The sequence below is a fragment of the Ictidomys tridecemlineatus genome, chromosome 13, assembly GCF_052094955.1.
Source record: "Ictidomys tridecemlineatus isolate mIctTri1 chromosome 13, mIctTri1.hap1, whole genome shotgun sequence".
Classification (NCBI taxonomy): domain Eukaryota; kingdom Metazoa; phylum Chordata; class Mammalia; order Rodentia; family Sciuridae; genus Ictidomys; species Ictidomys tridecemlineatus.
This window is the reverse complement of record NC_135489.1, coordinates 88,903,046-88,921,053: the sequence shown is the minus strand read 5'-3', so window position 1 is coordinate 88,921,053 and position 18,008 is coordinate 88,903,046. Positions and strand designations below refer to the sequence as shown.

The 18,008-nt window shown below is 55.2% G+C and overlaps 1 long non-coding RNA gene across 3 annotated transcripts; it reads left to right on the top strand.

Moving 5' to 3' along the window:
* The first annotated feature begins 2,676 nt into the window (after positions 1–2,676).
* On the top strand, positions 2,677–17,509 carry LOC120884649 (uncharacterized). 3 transcript variants are annotated; one of them, XR_013429844.1, is made up of 6 exons: positions 2,677–3,193; positions 4,137–4,242; positions 5,113–5,287; positions 8,296–8,450; positions 9,465–9,590; positions 15,735–17,509. It is a non-coding gene; the product is annotated as an uncharacterized LOC120884649 (long non-coding RNA). The 3 variants fall into 3 exon arrangements; XR_013429843.1 differs by having other exon boundaries at positions 2,682–3,193; positions 8,296–8,446; positions 9,465–17,509; XR_005727091.2 differs by having other exon boundaries at positions 2,682–3,193; positions 9,465–17,509.
* Positions 17,510–18,008: the final 499 nt, after the last annotated feature.

Here is an 18,008-nt window from a genome sequence, read left to right as displayed (position 1 = left end):
TGCTGTGGTTAAACCCAGACACCCATCACCCTGGACACACCTACATGTATCCTCTCTTTCCTGAGATGTGGGTGATATCTTAGGGTGTAACGGGGAAACAGGCGGACCTCTTCACCCCAGATCCCACTTCCCTTTCCTTTAAGGTAGCTCCGGGGTGCTCCCCTCGGCCTGAAGGTCCAGCCTGGCCTTGGGTTCTAGAGTGTGCTTCTGTCCCCAGGGGCACCTGCCCTCTGCTTGGGGAAGCCTGGCCTGCATCATCAATGAAGGATTGACACTCTGGGATGCCCATGCGGCCCTTCACCTGGAGCACCAACCCCTGCGCTTGATCCCTCCTGCCATGGCATGTTGAAGTGGACACCCGGGGAGCACTCTGGGGCTTCCCTGGGGGTTGATGCCACCTGGCCCCACATGCCTTTGGACACCTGCCCGAGGCTGTGCCAGGAGGAGGCTGTGCCAGGAGGAGGCTGTGCCAGGAGGAGGCTGTGCTGGCAGCATGACTGCCCCAGGCAGCAACAAGAGCCACATCCTGGTGGAACCGCTGTGCTCAGGTCTTGGAGAAGTGCACACATGTTCTAGAAACTTCCCCCACGTGGACCAGAACAACTGGCCAAAACACCTCCAAATTCAAGTCACCCTAACATGCCACTACCTCCACCATGGACAAGAAGAGGATCAGACTCCACTTATTAATGGCTTTCCAGGAGGCAGGGACCCGGCACACGAGGTCTTTAAGCTCAAGGTCGGTGTCGTTCGAGGGTGGATCATGCAGCTGAGGATGGTGGAGTCCACAGAGGTGATCAGGGCTGGGTCCCTCGAGGGGCAGGACACCCTGAGAGAGAAGGAGAAGCCTTGTCCACACACACACACACACACAAACACACGTACTCGCACACATATGTGCTTGCACACACATGCACTTGCATGCACACATACACATGCCCACATGTGCATACACATGCATGCACACCCGCACACAAGCGTACACACATGTACATGCACACACACGCACACACATGTGCACACATGTGTACTTGCACACACATGCACACACACTGTATGTGTGCACACACATGCCCTCACACACATGCACTTGCACACATGTGCACACATATGCACACACATATGCACACACACACACACTCCTTTTCTCTTGCCAGGGGACACCCTCACTGCCTCTGGGCTCTGCCAGCAGGAAGGCCATCACTAGATGCAGGCCCTTGACCTCTGACCTCAGACCAGAACTGTGAGCCAAAACAAACCTCTTTTCTTCATAAGTCACCAGTCTGCGGTGTTGTTATTAGCAACAGAAAATGGACTAACACAGGGCCAGTCCGTGGCCCTCCTGCTGGGGGTGAGTGCGGAGGCCCTGCAGGACAGCCCGTCCTCCTGCCTTGGACCTGCTGGAGGGACAGATGTTCAGATGCTCCAGGAGCACAAATCACAAGACAGGCTTCTGCACATTTTCAGCCCTCTAGGATGGGTGTGGGTTTCCGAAGAAGACAAAGAGCTGATCTTAACCCTGGATAAACCAAGGGAAGGGACCATGAATATTTCCAGCCCAATTATCTATCAATAGTAAAATAACTTGCAGGACAATTCATGGCCTGTGTGAGGTGCTGGGAGAGCCCTGGGTACATGTGGCTTTGAAGTCTCGTGTTGAAGGGGCCGGAGGATTCAGCTCGTCCAGGTGGGACAAGCCTGGGCTTCCTTCCCCTCGCCTTCCTCCTCCTCCTCCTCTTCCTCCTCTTCCTCCTCCTCCTCCCAGCAGAGGCAGCCTCCTTTTTGTCAAGTCTGTCAGAGGGTCACACAGCAGGGCGACATGATGCCATCACCCTTGTTTTCTGGACCAGAGCTGGGCTTAAAGAACATTAAACCTAGCGAGTCACCGAAACCAGGAATGGCGTGGCAGGGAGTGGAAAAATGGCCCCATGGCCACTGTCGCCAGCCTCCGCAGGAGAGTGTGCCTACCCAGCGCTGCAGGAGGTGGGTGAGTTCTGCAGCCCTGTGGGGACGGTCCTCCTCCCGCAGGTCACAGAGCCCGTAGGAACTTGTCCCAGCGCCAGGACTCGGGATGAGGCTCCTCTTGCCCCCAACCCTCCCGGTGCCCACTGAGTTCAGGGACCTGTACCTCTCGCTCCCACATGTGGGTGGCCAGTGCTGCCGGCCACTTCCAGAGGGAGGGAGTGGAAAGGACACTTGGCTGGCCCAACTACAGTGGTGTGTGTGTGAGGAGAGGTGGTTCCTGCCGTCCCCAAAGCCCTCCACGTGGTGCTCGAGCAACGTGACCGTCCCCAGCCAAGGTGATGAGGCCTGGATGACAAGACCATGTGACCAGATCCCTGGAGGAAGAAGTGAGGTGGGGATTAGAGCCCCCACACCCATGACCCTGCCGAATTGACAGGACAGTTCCTCTGGGCCCTGACACCGAAGCATAAATGCTTCTGTATTCATTCAGCAGGGCTCGGAGGCTCGGGGGCTCTGGGCTCAGGGGCTCGGGGGCTCAGGGCCTAGGGGTTTCGGGGGCTCGGGGGCTCGGGGGCTCTGGGGCTCGGGGGCTCAGGGGCTCTCTGTGGCTTTTATCACTCCACGGTGAGGAGGGATTTTAAGTGAGAAAAGATCCCTCTTGGTGATAGTAGTAAAGTTGATCTGCTCCCATCTTGAGGGGCCTCACATCTCTCCCCCCCTTGCTGGGCCCAGCTTCCCAGGGACCTCCCACTGGAGACCCGGGAGGGACCCGTGGGAGGCGAGTTCCGGGCGACAGAGGCAGATGCGGGTCCCGGGGCCGTTTCCATTTTAATTTTCTGCAGCGTGAGGGGAGCGTGTGGGCTTGCTGTGTGTGCTGATGTAGGCCACATGCAAAAAGCATGTCCCCGTGTCCCCGTGAGAGTCCAGAGGGAGGGAGGTGGGGAAGGCGAGGAGGGGTTGAAGCACAACTTCTAAGGCTCCTTTCAACTGCACCGCGCTGAGCCTCGGGCCAGGAGAAGGCTGAGTTATGTAAGAGCTGGCCGGGTGCCCACATCTGGCAATAGTCACCGTGTTTGGTGAGCAGGCCGCTCTCCCACGGCCAGCAGCTGATCTGCTCTGGAAAGAAGGCGGAGTCCATGAAAGCATCCACAGGACCCTGTGGCCACGTGGGGTACCCCGGGCTAGCAGGGAGGCGTCTGGCCATCTGGGCTCCCACCAGCCAGGTGAGGTATGTTGGGTGCTCCCTCTGAGGCCCCTCCAGGGCCATTCCAATCCTGGGCTCCTTCCTGCCTGAGCTGAAATTTACTTGCCTGATTTGGTGTCAGACTTTCTCCCAGCCTCTGACAGGATCACAGAGGAACTGAGACTCTCTCCTGTGTCTGTGACCTCATTTTTTCTGAGGGGACTATTCCCTGCCACCTCTCCACCTTCCACGACTGGTTGTCCCTGACAGCCGTGCCTGAGCCTGGCTCCTGTGCTAACTACCTTCTGCCTGTGCTGCTGGGCCAGACACCTGGTGCCCTGGACCCGGGGCCCAGGTGACAGGCACACTGTGCCCAGGTGGGCTTGGCACGCTGGGGGTTGCACCTTCCCAACATGTGCCACCTGGCCCAGTTTCTGCAGTGAGACCCACCAGCCAGCTGTGGTGGCGGCCGAGAGGCAGATGTGCATCCCCTCTCCAAGGAACTGACTCCAGAGAGCGCTCTGGGGGCCACTTCATGCAAGTCACAGCCAGGCACTGCATGCTGGGACAGAGAGGGTTGCCACAGGCAGGAATGTGCCCACCGCCAGCCGCTCTGGTGCACACAGAGGCATGCACTGTGGGGGACAGGGCCTGGGGCCCCTCCAGGGCTGGCCCTGAAGTAGCTGGTATGATCTAGACCTGTCACCAAGGCTCATTTGGCTCCTGCTAAATCAGCAGGGCTGGGATTGCGGCTCAGAGGCTCAGCTCCTCCAGGTCCTGGGGCACCTCTGTGCACAGGGGGCGACTCTCACGGCCGGCCAGCCTGCCATTTCCTTCTTCCCAGAGGGGCAGAGAGGAGGGTTGACAGAGCACAGAGACAGCTCTTGTTTTGACAGCTAATCTCAGACTTCCTGGCTGCACCCCTTAGCTGCTACTTCAAAAGACATCCTCTGCCCTGTGTCCTCTCTGCTGTCATTGTCTCCCATAGGAGTAGTTGGGAAATGTGACGGACGTGCCACCTCTGTGGGCTGAAGCACACGGGACAGTTTTAATGGCCCAGGAAGAGGTTTTGCCCCAGCTGCAGGCCCATGCAGGTGAGCCCCACAGCCAGCCCACCTCAGGGACATGTAGGTTGGGTGTGGTCTGAGTGTGCTCCAAAGCAAGACGTGGGCCTCAGTGTGATGATGTGGGACCTTCAAGAAGTGAGGCCTGGTGGCACTGGGGACACTGCCCTAGGAAGGGAGTAACACTGTGTCCTGGAGCAAGGAAGGAAACTTGTTTTAAATTAAGCCACCCATGTGCTTGGCATTGCTCTGCCCTGTTGTTACCCATCCAGGAGCCCCTGCTGGAGGTTGATCCAACAGGGCTAACAAATCTCTTTTCTTTGTAAAGTATGAAGCCTCCAGTATTTTGTTATAGCCACAGAAAATGAGAACGTCTGCCTAACACCGTCAGCTGGGCTGAAGGCAGAGGCAGGACTGCAAGAGGTGTCCTCTGCAAAACTGACCACTTCCCCATGCTTCTAGGATGCTGGATTTTAACAATTGATTTCTGTTTAACTTCGCACCTAGGAATCTTGGCATCTTAGCTACAGAAAAGCTCTGAGGGACAATTTGGTCAGGTCCAGGAGGAGCACAGCTGGCCATGTAGAGTGGGCTGAGCCAGTCTTCCTCGAGAAGTGCAGGGGCTGGGACTAGGGTGGGGTAGGAGGGTGGCATTAGGACACCAGCAAGGATTTAAGATCTTCTCGGGCTGGGGCTGGGGCTCAGTGGTAGGGCAGCTGCCTAGCACGTGCGGGGCCCTGGGTTCCATCCTCAGCGCCACATATAAAATAAATAAATAAAGGTATTGTGTCCAACTACTACTAAAAAGAAAAAGATCCTCTCTTCTGCTGGCTGCTGGTCTTACCTGGGCACTACTCCAGGAGTGGCACAGGGTCAGTCTTGTTTCCCTCCTACCTCCAGAGGGAAGAGAAACCATGTGCCGCCGTGCAGAGTCCAACCCCGGCCGGGTCTCCTCTATACCGGTGAACCACCAACCTACAGGGGAGTTGGCACAGACACAGCATCGAAGCAAAGAAACTAGAGCTCTGGCCTCCGAGTGAGCTGAGATTGGGCTGGACTCACGGCCCAATCCTCGGTAAAACCTTGAGCCTGAGTTTCCTCGTTTATAAAATGGACATCATAGTACTTAGTACCTATGAGGAAACTGACACAAAGCACAGCACTCGTTTAGTGCAGTGGTTGGCTAATAGTAAGTACCTGGTAAGCAGGGGTGAAGCTCTTAAGGGTAAGGTTATTAATGATGTTAGTATATTAATAACATGAACAAATATCTTTTCCAATATGGCCCTTAGGAAATACAAAAGAATCCGGTTAATTAGTCATCTAAAAGTCTGCCTCCTCTCCACTCAGTCACCCACTCCTGCAGAATCTTGGAAATGTGCCCGACCCACTGAAAGGGGGCCCCTGCGCAGAGAAGGCCAGGGACGTGGTGGTGGGAGGCTGGTGGTGTTGGAGGCTGGTGGTGTGGGAGGCTGGTGGTGGTGGGAGGCCGAGGCTCAGCATTTCACGGGCGTCTTCCAGATAAAGCACAAGGGCACTTGTGCCAAGGGCAGTGACTCCCGGAAGAGCACCTGCAAACTCAGAGACGGAGATGCTCCACCCGGGGTGACAGCTGGGCCTCTGGGGGTGTCCTTTGCAAGTGTGGGAAGGCCTCCCTCAGGGTAGTGGGAAGACAGTGCATCTGAGACCAGAGACGGAGCAGGGCGGCTCTCAGCGTCCTCACTAACCGACAACTGTGTCAGTGAGGTGTCCTCACGATGTCCGTGTGACCCACTGTTTGCAGCAGGTGAGAGGCTGTGATGGAAGGTGCCCAGTCAAAAAGCAGCGTCCAGCGCTCCGGCCCCAGCGTGGTCAGAGGCGGGAAAGGAGCACCTTCCTCCTCAGCTTGGGGATGTTGCGGTGCTTCGGTCCCACTGTGGTGAGGCTGTCCGGGTTCCTGGATGAGGGCTGCACCGTGGCTGGGACAGGAGGCGGCGCAGGCTCTGTCTCTCAGGTTTACTTAGCCCGGGTCTCTCCTCAGTGCTGCAGCCACACCTTGGCCATAGGGGCCCTACCCCTGCCCGATCTCCTCCTGGGGAATACGGGTCAGACATCCTCCTCCATAGCCAATTGCTTTTTGAAATATCTTTTCGTAGGTGCATTGTAATTCCTTGTCACAGTGGGATTCGCTGTTACATTTCAATACACGCAGCAGGTGCAGCGATATCATTTGGTTAATACGCAATTGTGTGGCAGAGAGCAGGGGTGACATTTAGTGAGACAGGAGAGAATCCAGGTGTGAAGAAGGATGCACAGCTGCCTCGGGAAAGGCAGCATTATCCGTCAAGGAAACCCTCCTCTCCAAACAAGGAGCCCCAGGACAACCACATTTCAACAGAACAGCCACAGCCCAAAGCTTGTGGAGCCAGGCCCCCAACTGTGCCGAAGGACAAGTGGAAATGGGGAGGGAGGTGGGCAATCGCCCTGCATCCTACATATCTGTCCAAATCAAGAGGAAGAATTAAAAAGGTCGGACCCCTTTGTCACCAGCCACAATGTAAAAACCCTTCAGTGCAGCCTGGGTCGGGATCCAGACAATGGCCGGTGGCATTATCTCCGCTCTCAGAGGCGGCTCAATCGACTGGAAAACCCAGTGCGGCCACCGCTGGGTTCTCATGGCTCCACAATAGAGCTTTCTTCCTGGCCTGCTGGACCCATAGAGATCTATTTCACTAATTAGTAAGTCTGAAGAAGGCCTGGGAAATGCTAGCAGAAAGTATTTTCCAAACAAAGCCATCAAATTGCCTTAAGTCCACGCAAAGAAGTTGGACTAATTTGAGCTTTTCATCATTTGTACTTTTGTGAAGTGAGAAGGTATGGCAGGAACTGCCCATTATCCGGGCGTCCTTTCTTCCTCATTCTTTTAGTAACAGAGCCTCCTAGGACTTTTCTGGGTGCGTGGCCGCCGGAGAGAGACTACGTTTCCCAGCATCCTAAGGAGCTGGTGTGGCCAATAGGATGGGCTTGCATTTGAAATCGCACTCCCTAAAGGAACCTCTTGATGTCCACCCCCTTCCCTCCTTAGGGAATGGAGCTGGGCCACCAGGCTGGAGGTGATGCACAAGCCCAGGTCTGCCTCCCTCTGGGGCCTTGTGAACGTGGAGGGGCAACCCCTACCTGACTTTCACTCATCTCTCAGAAGCTTGGCCTTCCTTTCACTCTTGGATGTGGGCCACAGATCACTGCACCCTGGGCAGAGCCAGGGCCTCCCACCAGTACCGTGTGACCACGGGGCGCATCGCGGCTATGGCAAGTGTCCTGAAATGTCGCCGGCACACCTCATGCACGCCTTCAAAATCTCAATTGCTACACCTGCAGCAACACTTTGTTATTTAAGATGCTGGTAAAGGAGCACCTAGGATCCATCCCATCTGATCACCTGAAAAGTCAATCTCATTTCAATTCAGTTATTATACGTTTTAAGAATTATTATATTTTATTTAAAAATGTTGTTTTGAAATGGGATTCACAGCCTTTACAAGACCACTGAAGGGAACCGCAGGGCATGGGCTCAGGAGTGCGGGCATGCACACACGTGTGCCTGCGTGCACACACCCACACCCCCACACACACATACACTCACGTCGCTCAGGAGATGGGCCAGTAGGGGACAAGCCTGGGTCCTGAGGAACTTCGTGAGATTCCGATTCTGAAGACTAATAAAAGAGAAATTCAAACTGCTCTTTCGAGGAGTTTCTAATACAAGCATTAATCTCAGCCTCAGAAGTCTGGGCAATGTAGTTTTTGGCCTCTGAAGCTCTTCCGTTAGAACAGGGTTTGCATGAATCTTGAGAAGCTAAGGGTGGCTACTGGGATTGGTTTGCCCGCCACTGTCCACTCTTCCGTCTGCCTGGGGAGAGTACGGGAGAGCACAAGCACACTGAGCTACATTGCCACTGGGTCTTGCAACTAAGTGTTGGACGTGGGCTACAGCCCTGTGCTGCCAGGGTCTGGAACACAAGGAGGCGGGCTATTTTCTTACTGTTTGGCTGTTCAGCTACAGGCCCCTTCACGTCCCTCTGCTCCCCCGTTGTTGGCTTCCAGGGCAGCATCCCGGACCCCTGAGCATCTGTGGTGGACGCAGTGGAGTTCCGGAGGACCTTGGGCTGAGGCTGCACTGCGGTGTCCTGCCTGCCGTGTTCTGAGACCTCCCCAGCACCCAGCCACAATCAGCCCTCCAGCACCTGGGCTTCTGGTGTGTAAGTCCTTGCTTGAAAAACAAAGTATGCCTCTCTCTCTCTGAGTCTCTTCCTCCCTCCCACCCTCCCTCTCTCCCTCTGCCTCCCTCCTTCTGCCTCCCTCCCTCTCCCTCCCTCCCTCTCCCTCTCTCTCTCTCCCCCTCCCTCCATCCCACTCCCTCTCTCTTTCTCTCTCCCTCCCTCCCTCTCTCTGGCTCTCTCCTTCCCTCTCTCTCCCTCTCTCCCTCCCTCCCTCTTTCTCCCTCCTTCCTTCCTTTTCCCTCTCTCTCCCTTCCTCCCTCCCTCCCTCCTTCCCTCTCCCTCCCTCCCTCCCTCCCTCCCTCTCCCTCTCTGTCCCCCACCCTCCATTCCCCTCCCTCTCTCTTTCTCCCTCCCTCCCTCTCTCCCTCCCTCCCTCTTTCTCCCTCCTTCCTTCCTTTTCCCTCTCTCTCCCTTCCTCCCTCCCTCCCTCCTTCCCTCTCCCTCCCTCCCTCCCTCCCTCTCCCTCTCTGTCCCCCACCCTCCATTCCCCTCCCTCTCTCTTTCTCCCTCCCTCCCTCTCTCCCTCCCTCCCTCTTTCTCCCTCCTTCCTTCCTTTTCCCTCTCTCTCCCTTCCTCCCTCCCTCCCTCCTTCCCTCTCCCTCCCTCCCTCCCTCCCTCCCTCTCCCTCTCTGTCCCCCACCCTCCATTCCCCTCCCTCTCTCTTTCTCCCTCCCTCCCTCTCTCCCTCCCTCCCTCTTTCTCCCTCCTTCCTTCCTTTTCCCTCTCTCTCCCTTCCTCCCTCCCTCCCTCCTTCCCTCTCCCTCCCTCCCTCCCTCCCTCCCTCTCCCTCTCTGTCCCCCACCCTCCATTCCCCTCCCTCTCTCTTTCTCCCTCCCTCCCTCTCTTCCTCCCTCCCCCTCCCTCCCCCTCCCTCCCTCCCCCTCCCTCCCCCTCCCTCCCTCTCCCTCTCTCTCCCTCTCCACCCCTGTGCTGGGGTGCATGTGTATGTTCACAGTCTCTCTGAACCAGCTGATTTAGTAATTGTGCACCTAGGGAGGTGTCCTGTCTTGCAGAGCCACACAGCCTGGATTTTTCGTGCCTTACTCTTTGGGACCCCTGCTGTCACGGGCTGCCTCCTGTAGCCCTGTGAGACACACAGGGAAAATTTGACTCCAACAGGTGAGAAAGTGGGGCACCCCAGGTGAGCCACCTGCTGATGTCCCCTGCAGGCGACAGGGTGGGAGGCATTCTGAGGGGACTTAGCCCATGGACTCCCCAGTGCAGGCCAATCCAAAGTCCACCTCCCAGACAGCTCCACAGAGGAACAGGGCTCTATCCTAGTGCTCATTGTTTATTTATTAATTTTGATTTTTTAAAAAATATTTTTAAAAATACTTCATAATGCAATAGGAGCAGTTAGGAGCAGTTAGGTCACGTTCACAGGTCAGACTCCAGGGAGTGCACTCTGGAGCGGGTTCTGGTAGATGTGCCAGGAAGGAGGTAGCTCAGGAGCTTACCCTGGGCTAAGGACAAGGGACAGGTGATCCGCAGAGCTGCCAGCGCAGACAGAGCTGACCAGTCCCCCAAGAAGCCTCTGCCTCACCCTGAAGACCAAGGTCCTGTCCCTTCACGTCTTAATGATAATGCTGTTTTATTTTGCTGGTGTGTGTACAGTTAAAAATTCACATTTCCTGTGCCCAGAGTTTCCAAAACCCCCAGGCACATGCCCTGTCTGGATGGAAAGTCCCTTGAAAGGTCCTCCTGCCCACCTTCTGCCACTGTGTGACTGTAGGCCTCAGTGACAGCCTTTGTCCAGAGCTGGACCCGCTGGTCGGGGTGGGGGAGGGTGTCTGGTGGGCATGCAGTGGTCCAGCCACTGTGTCCTGAGAGGGAAGCTCTGCCTGGACAGGTCACTGAGGGCTTCTTCTTTGGGTTGACCAGTCGCTGCTGTGCAGGAGCCCCAGGAACGAAGGCAGGGCCGTCCAGCGGAGCCCTGGCTGGCTCTCGCCTCTGGTCTGGTTTATCCAGCGCCTTATCAGAAGCACTCCTCCCTGGCGGGCTGGGGGGAAGGCTTCCCTGAGCCCCTGCTCCTCCGCCCTCCTGTCCCCACTGCCATCGGCACCTGGCAGGCTGCATCCTGCTGTCCACCCACTGCCCGGCTTATCACCGTGGGCCTTGCCTCAGCAGCCTGCAGATCAACCCGGGGCTGGGAGGAACCCGGGAAAGATGGAAAGGGTGGGGAGGAAGGAGCTCCCGCACTGACGGCCCCACCCCGTCCAGACTTTGAAAACGCCACTGTGCGTAGGACAGAAGTTGTAAGAACAATTCAGATAAAAGTTTGTAAGTACAATTCTCCCTGTTTCCCTTTGCCAGCGTGGGGTGAGGGAAGTGAGCCAGGAGCTGGAGCCCCCCGCCCCTGTGTTCCAAGTGTTGATTTCAGGGCACAGCAAGGCCGCAGGGCCCCACCAGGGCAGCCAGATGGCCTCTTGTGGCCTTGCTAGTGGCCAGGACCATGGTCACTGAACGCCCTCCTTGATGGTGGTCACTGGGCTACCCTGGGGGTGCCAGAGCCTCTGGAGGGACACCTTCCATTGGCAGAGGAGGGTGCTTCTGACCTTGATGACCTGGGCCTGGAAGGGATAGGAGACCTTGCGAAGCTCCCCGCTATGGCTTGGGAGTGGTCCGAGTGACCCCACGGGTCCGTTGTAATTAAAGTCTTCTCTCCACGGCAAGTTCCAGGCAATGGAATCTAGGGGAGGCGGGGTCTTGTGGGAGGGTCTTAGCTCACTGAGGAGATGTCCTTGAAAGGGACTTCGGCCATCTCTCTCTGACTTCCTGCCTGGCATGTGAGTTCTTCCACACAAATGCCTCCACCATTAGGAGGCTTCCCCAGCCACGCTGCTGACTCTCAAGTGCTGTGAGCTAAGTCGACCTTTTCTTCCTGTAAGCTGGCTGCCCTTGGCACTTCACTGTAGTAAAACAAGACTGACTGATGCGTCCGCCCAGAGAGCCCTGGAGTCCCGGCCACGTGTCCCCCCTGGAGGTGTGGAGTCTGCAATGGGGTGACCTCTGCTGTCTCAGGCACACTCTTCCCCACAGCCCCACTAAGCCTTCCTGTGCCCAAGGAGAGTTGATCCCTGACCCTAAAGATGGTTTCTAGGATCGCCAGTGCCTGATTGCCGGGAGCTCTGGTCTTGCTGACCGGAGGGGATATTTGGCCAGGGGCGGTGAAGGCAGCTTTGGAAAGGAAACGGAGCCGGTTGATTTGAGTTTCAGGCCAAGATCTGCAGCCCGTCTTTTGGCTCTGCCTCTTCTGGTGACTTCTCTGGAAAGCTATGCTGGTTTCCTGCCCTGAAGGATGGGGTCCTTCGAGAAGGAGCCTGACTCCGTCTGCTTGAATGACAGGAGGCTCTTGGAGAGGCTCCTGCGTCCTTTCAGACAACCCAGGACGTCTCCTCGGTCTGCCTCCACTTCCCAAAAGGCTCCGTTTGGCCCAGTTTCCCTGTAGTCTCCCTTTCAAAATTCCAGAGAATCCCAACATCTGGGCAGAATCGTGAAGGGAGGAAGGGCCCACAAGTGTGTAGAATGCCTCCTTCCCACTCACAGCTCCGCAGCCGGCTTCCTTCTGCTCCAGCTGCCACAGAAGAGCCCCCTGGCTCCCAGGCAGCCCGTGGGCACTCTCCCACCCGCCCGTCCAGGGGGCCCACCTCGGCTGGAGAAATTCTGGAGGAGGTGGTAGTGTTCTCCACCGTCTGTGAAATGAAGTGAGCAGGCTCCACGTGAAACTTCTACTCCCCCAGAAGTTTTACGACAGACTCTTTGGAAACATTCTTTGAGGAGGATGTCATGTACGAGGAAGCCCGTTCTGGATAAGGCCATAAAAAGGCTTACCTTAGCTCCCGTGCCAAGTCCTCAATCAAGGAGCAGTGTATCACTGGGTCTGCCAAGATGCGCTGGGGAAAGGCCACCAGAATTCCTCCCTGCAGGGCTATAAGAAGATGGAATCCGGTGTATTCCACACCATGTGGATGAATGAATCAGGAAGTGGAGGAACGCAGCCAGGAAGTCTGCAGCAAGTCCCCGAGATGATAAAAAGACTGCTTCTTCCTATTAATATTTTATTGCAAAGGGGTCATTGCCAGCTGGCTCATCTTGCTGCTTGAGAGAACCAAATGCTGTCATTCTAACCTCAAATGTTGCTGCTTTTAAGAAAGCCCCGGCACATGCTCTCTAAACCACTTGCAGAACAGTCGTAAGTGGTGCTCAGCAGGCAATTTTTACAGGCTAGGAAGGCCCAGCAAAATGCCTGTACTAGAAGGGAGAACAGGAAGGGAAACGGTCTCTTCCATGAAGATACTATCACAAACTCAAAATGGCAGTAAACCTACTGAAACTGGACTTCAACTCTAGAGTTTTAAGGTCTTCTAAATGGAAAAGGCAAATGTTGCATAAGAATGTCCACACTTGGATTTTTTTTCCATTTGTTCCATTTTTATGAGAAAATGGTCTAAATGGCTTAGCTCCTGCCTGTGTAGTTTAAATTCCTCAATGTGGCTTTTGGAATGTTGGCAGGGGAGTGCAGTTCACTATTTGGAAGGACATTTGACTTAAATTCTGAACTCTTGAGACACAACCACCCGGGTCCCACAGAGATTCTGAGGTTTCTTGGGTTCTGATAAATAGGTGAAGAGGCTGCTGAAGACAAGATTTATCCATCCATCCATACATCCATCCATCCACCCACCATCCATACATCTACTACTGTCCATCCATCCACTACCAATCCATCCATCTGTCCACTATCCATCCACCTATCCAGTCCCTTATCTGTTCATCTATCTATCCAACCACCATCCATCTATTTGGCCAGTGCCCATCCATCTCTCCAGCTACCCACCTATCATCCATCCATCCATCCATCCATCCATCCATCCATCCATCTATCCAGCCACCATATACCCATCAGTCCAGTGACTCACCTCTCATCCATCCACCATGCATCCATTCATCCATCTGTCCACTACCCATCCATCTATCCAGTCAGCATCCCCCCATCTATCCAGTGACTCACCTCGTGCCCACCCAACATCCACGATCTACCTTGACATTCAGTTATTCATTTATTCCTCATTAAGAGAGAATGTCTGAGGAAAGGATGCTTAGGACTGGATCTGAGAAAAATGTGTCCTAAAGGAAGTTAGATGAGGACATCGGGCAGGGCTCATTCACAAAAGAGATGGACTTGAAAGGAGAGGACAGCTCCCCACCTCAGCAGACTTCTTGGCGTACGAGTCATGGGTTGAGCACGGAACCAGAGGCTGGCCTGACACCGAAACCGAAAAAGGCTCATGACATGCAACTGCTTGAGATCAAAGAGAGTGGCCAAGGGCAGGTCTCCCCCGGGGGGGGGGGGCACGTGATCGTGAAAAGTCCTGGGACAGAGGGAACGAGCTCACAGGAAGGGTTTTGTGATTATCTTAACCACTGATTGAGGAGGGGTGGAAACCCAAAGGTTTTCCAGCAAGGCTTCAGCTCCATAGACCAACCTCACGTCAACGCTGACATGAATTGCTTCGTATTCATGAAATGATGAGACCCCAATGCACCAAAAGACTTTGTAAGAAACGTACACCAAGTACTGTCTGGTTCAACTGAGTGCTTCAAACAAGTAAACTACGCAGCCCACGGGACAGATTATTCCTGAGATACCCACAATAGGCTTTCACATCCACACAAGTCGGTCTGAAGGTTATGAATTAATTCAACAGACATTCACTCCCAGGAGAGCCCGTCTCTATGTCTCATGGGGCACCCCGTGCTGCTTCACCAAGGGGAGCGCCTTGTGGACAATGTCCAGTGGCTTCAGAGCCCACTCTGGAGTGTGGCAAGAGACAAGTCATGCGGGATTAAAGAAGCCACTGTGGTAGCTGGGATAAGAGATATCCTTTGTGATGCTCATATGGCAAAGCAGGGGTGGCCAGAGGTGAGAGATCAGGTCACGAGCGCCATGACCTAAGCCGTGGATTCATCCATTTGATGGATTAGTGACTTGAATGGATTATGGGTGGTACCTGTCGGCAGGTGGGGCACGGTTGGAGGACCTGGGTTCCTGGGGACGAGCACTTAGGGACTATATCCTGTCCCTGGCTCCTCTTTTCTCTCTCTCTCTCCCTCCCTCTCCCTTCCTGACAGCCAAGAGTCGACCAGCTTTCTTCTGCCAAGCCCTTCCGCCATGATGCTCCTCCTGGTCTCAGGCCCAGAGCAAGGGAGGCCCTGCCCACGGACTGAGACCTCGGGAACCGTGAGGCCAAATAAACGTTTCCTCCTCTAAGTCGTCTGGTCAGGTGCTCTGGTCACAGCGATGCCAAGCTGACTGGCACAGCTGCCCACAGGTGCAGGGTCCTTCACTGTTCTCTGCGTAAGGTGTGGTGATGTCAGCCGCTGCCGCCTGCAAAGCTGAGACGTCAGTGGCTCAGAACGCAGTTGGGGTGTGTCCAGTCGAGTCTCTGCTGGGCACCCCGCCTTCTCCATGCAGCGACTCAGGCCTCAGCTCTCCCCCTTGTGGAGCATCCTTTCTGATTCCCAGGCTTTCGCGGCCTCCACGCATCTGCACCAAGCCAGCCTCACGGACACTGTGGAGAAGGATGTGCAGGAAATCCTGAGGGTGACCCGCCCCGCCCCCCATCAGGACCCTGCCACACCACAGTGAGGATGCGACCCCGAGTCTGGTGCCTGTCAAGGAGGAAGGGAGTGGATTCGTGGCAGGCTCTGCCCCTGAAAGTGGGGTTTCGTGGGCCCTAACGTGTGTGATGCAGGTGGATCACGGGGAGCAAAGCCACTTGTCCCAGGTTCACAGCCAAAGAGCCCAGGACCAGGGAGAATTGAGCCTTGCAAGTTCCCAGCAGCCATTCCAGCCACATGGGGCCCACGTCTCTGCTCCCGCCACGTGGAGAACATGCTGCTGCCACTCTCCAGGAAGAGCAGAGCTGAAGACAGCCCTGGTCGCGTGGGTGACAAGGAGGTCCTGGTGCCGTGGTGAGCGTCTCCTCTGACCAAGGACACACGTGGACCCAGACACCACTGAAGAGAAGCCAGACTCCTCCTTAAAGAGCCCAGGAAAGGCCACGTCACCGTCTTCTTTAACACTCTCTTTGTCTGTGACCAGACAAATTAGGCATTTCCTCCTTTGCGCTCAGGCTTCATGTTGTAGCATGAATTCTCGTTCCTGCTCCATGCGATTGAGAACAGATGGTCCCTTTCCAATTTATTAGACGCCATAGAAGATTCACTTTTATGAAGTTTCTCCCTTTCATTCTCTTCCAGGTTAAAACTATTTCAGTTTCTTGGCCTCTGAGCAAGACCCATAGCCACGGAGGACGGTCCTAGGTCCATCTTGACGTTGCCAGAGGAGCTGGGGCTGAACACGGGGTGACGCGGGACCAGGCAGGCTGGGTCCTACGGCCACTCTGCCTCTAAATGGGTGGCCCTGGGCAAGTGACTGAACATTTCTAGACTTGAATAATCTGATCTGAAGGAGACACGAGCCTGAGAGTCGAGGTCTACGTTTCTCTGACGCAGGATTCTCATGAGTCCTAGTAATTCTGTTCCTCGTGGTCTGTCGGCTCTTGGCTTAGGGTGCACCAACCCCGCCCAGAGAAAGCCTCTCTGCTAAAGCTCTGCAGGGCCACTGGGCACCAGGCTCTTGACTCTAATCTTCAAGTCAAAATACTCATTGGCTTGGATATCCACATTTGATCTCTCTCTCTCTCTCTCTCTCTCTCTCTCTCTCTCTCTGTGTGTGTGTGTGTGTCTTTCTCAGTTGCATTTTTTGGAAGGAATAATAGAGTCATATGATTAAAAAGTCAAATATAAAAAGGCTCAGATGGAAAAATCTGGCTGCCACTCACCCCTCCCTTCCCTGTGGTCTTATCCATGCCCAGTTGTGCCAGGGCAGTGGGGTAGGTTGCAGACAAGCCAAAGAAAGTGTCTGGAGACAGCACAGGAGATGTAGGGGTTACCGGGGGACAGCGTACAGGAGATGAGAATTGTAGAGGAGTGACAGGTGGCAGCACCTTCGTCCCTCACTGTGCTTTGTCCAGGGGAGGCTGTCTGGAAGAGTGGCGCATCCCCTTCCCACCGTGCCCTCGGTTCTGTGCCCGTCCCCACTCAGGGGGTTCTGTACGTCAGGTGTGGAAGCAGTGACATCATCGGCACGAGCTCAGTGGCTTGTGTGACCAGCAGCCCTGCTGTGTGAGCAAGAAAGCTGCTTTCCAAGGGGACTCTGGCTGCCTTGCTTCCCGGGTGCTCAAGGGGAAACCAGTGCGTTACAGGACAGGACATATTGTGGCTCCCTTGTGACATTTTGGGAACAGAAGGGGACAGTCAGGGACAGGGTGTCTCACTGCCCCCTTTGCTCTGGGGATGATAGAGTCTCCCCATTACGTCCTCCTTATACTCACTGCTTCTTCAACTTCAGGCCAGCGTTCATGTGAGCGAGAGCGAAGGTCTCATTGCCCTTCACGCTGACTCCCTTTTCCCTGCGCATCCTCCACTCAAGTCTTTGACATCTTCCCACATTATACTACATCTTCGTCATTTTAATGGCTGCCTAGTATTCCACTGTATAGGCATACCAGCATTTATTCTACCAGTCTCCTGCACAGGGACACCTGCTTTGCTTCTCAACTTGTCACCACAAACCGTGCTGCAGTGACAAAGTCAGTGTGTCCTCTGGCGTGTGCAGTAGTTGCTGAGGGCCTCTTCCAGAAGCACAGCAGCTAGGCCAAAGAGCAAACGGAGCCTGAAACTCCTAGGAGTTGCCAAGTCGCATTCGAAGGCGGCAGCCTTCCCCCTGCCCTGGGTGTGGGAGCGCCTGCTTCTCCGCTCCCTCCTGGGGTGTTGTCCAGCCTCGGAACTTTGGCCAAACTGATAAGTTGGGAATCCAAACGATAACTCAGGATATTTTGTATTTTATTTCTCTTATTAAGAGTGAAGGGGGCTGGGGCGGTGGCTCAGTGGCAGAGCGCTCGCCTGGTACGTGCGAGGCCCTGGGTTCCATCTTCGGCACCACATAAAAATAAATAAATCAAATAAAGGTATTGTGTCCAACTACAACCAAAAAATATATATATATATATAAAGAAAAAGAAAGAAAGAGTGTCACACTCAACCCCTGAGGGCTGCCACAGCATCTGCTGGAAGCTGAGCCAAGAGCCATCCTTATTGGATGGGCACTCTGAGCCCCGCTGCTCCACCTGGCAACCCAGGGGAATTGCCTGGGCTGCGCTGAAGTCCCAGAAGCCTGGAGGCCGCCCCAGGCCAGGAAGGCGGAGCCCAGAACCAGCTCCTGGCCTCCTGGACAGAGGCTCTCCGGGCTGCTTCTCCAAAGCTCTCTTCTCTTTCCAGCTGCTCTCTCTGCGGCACTGGAAACCAGCTTCCTCCATGAGCCGTAGCCCAGGAGTCTTTTTTTTGTAGCAGCCATGGCTTCCTGCTTGGAGACAAAGCTGCACACAGATGCATCATGGTGTGGCGTGTCACCACAAGTCCCACGAAGCATCCACCGCCCCCCCCTGCTCCTGCCATGCCGCAGGCTTCACG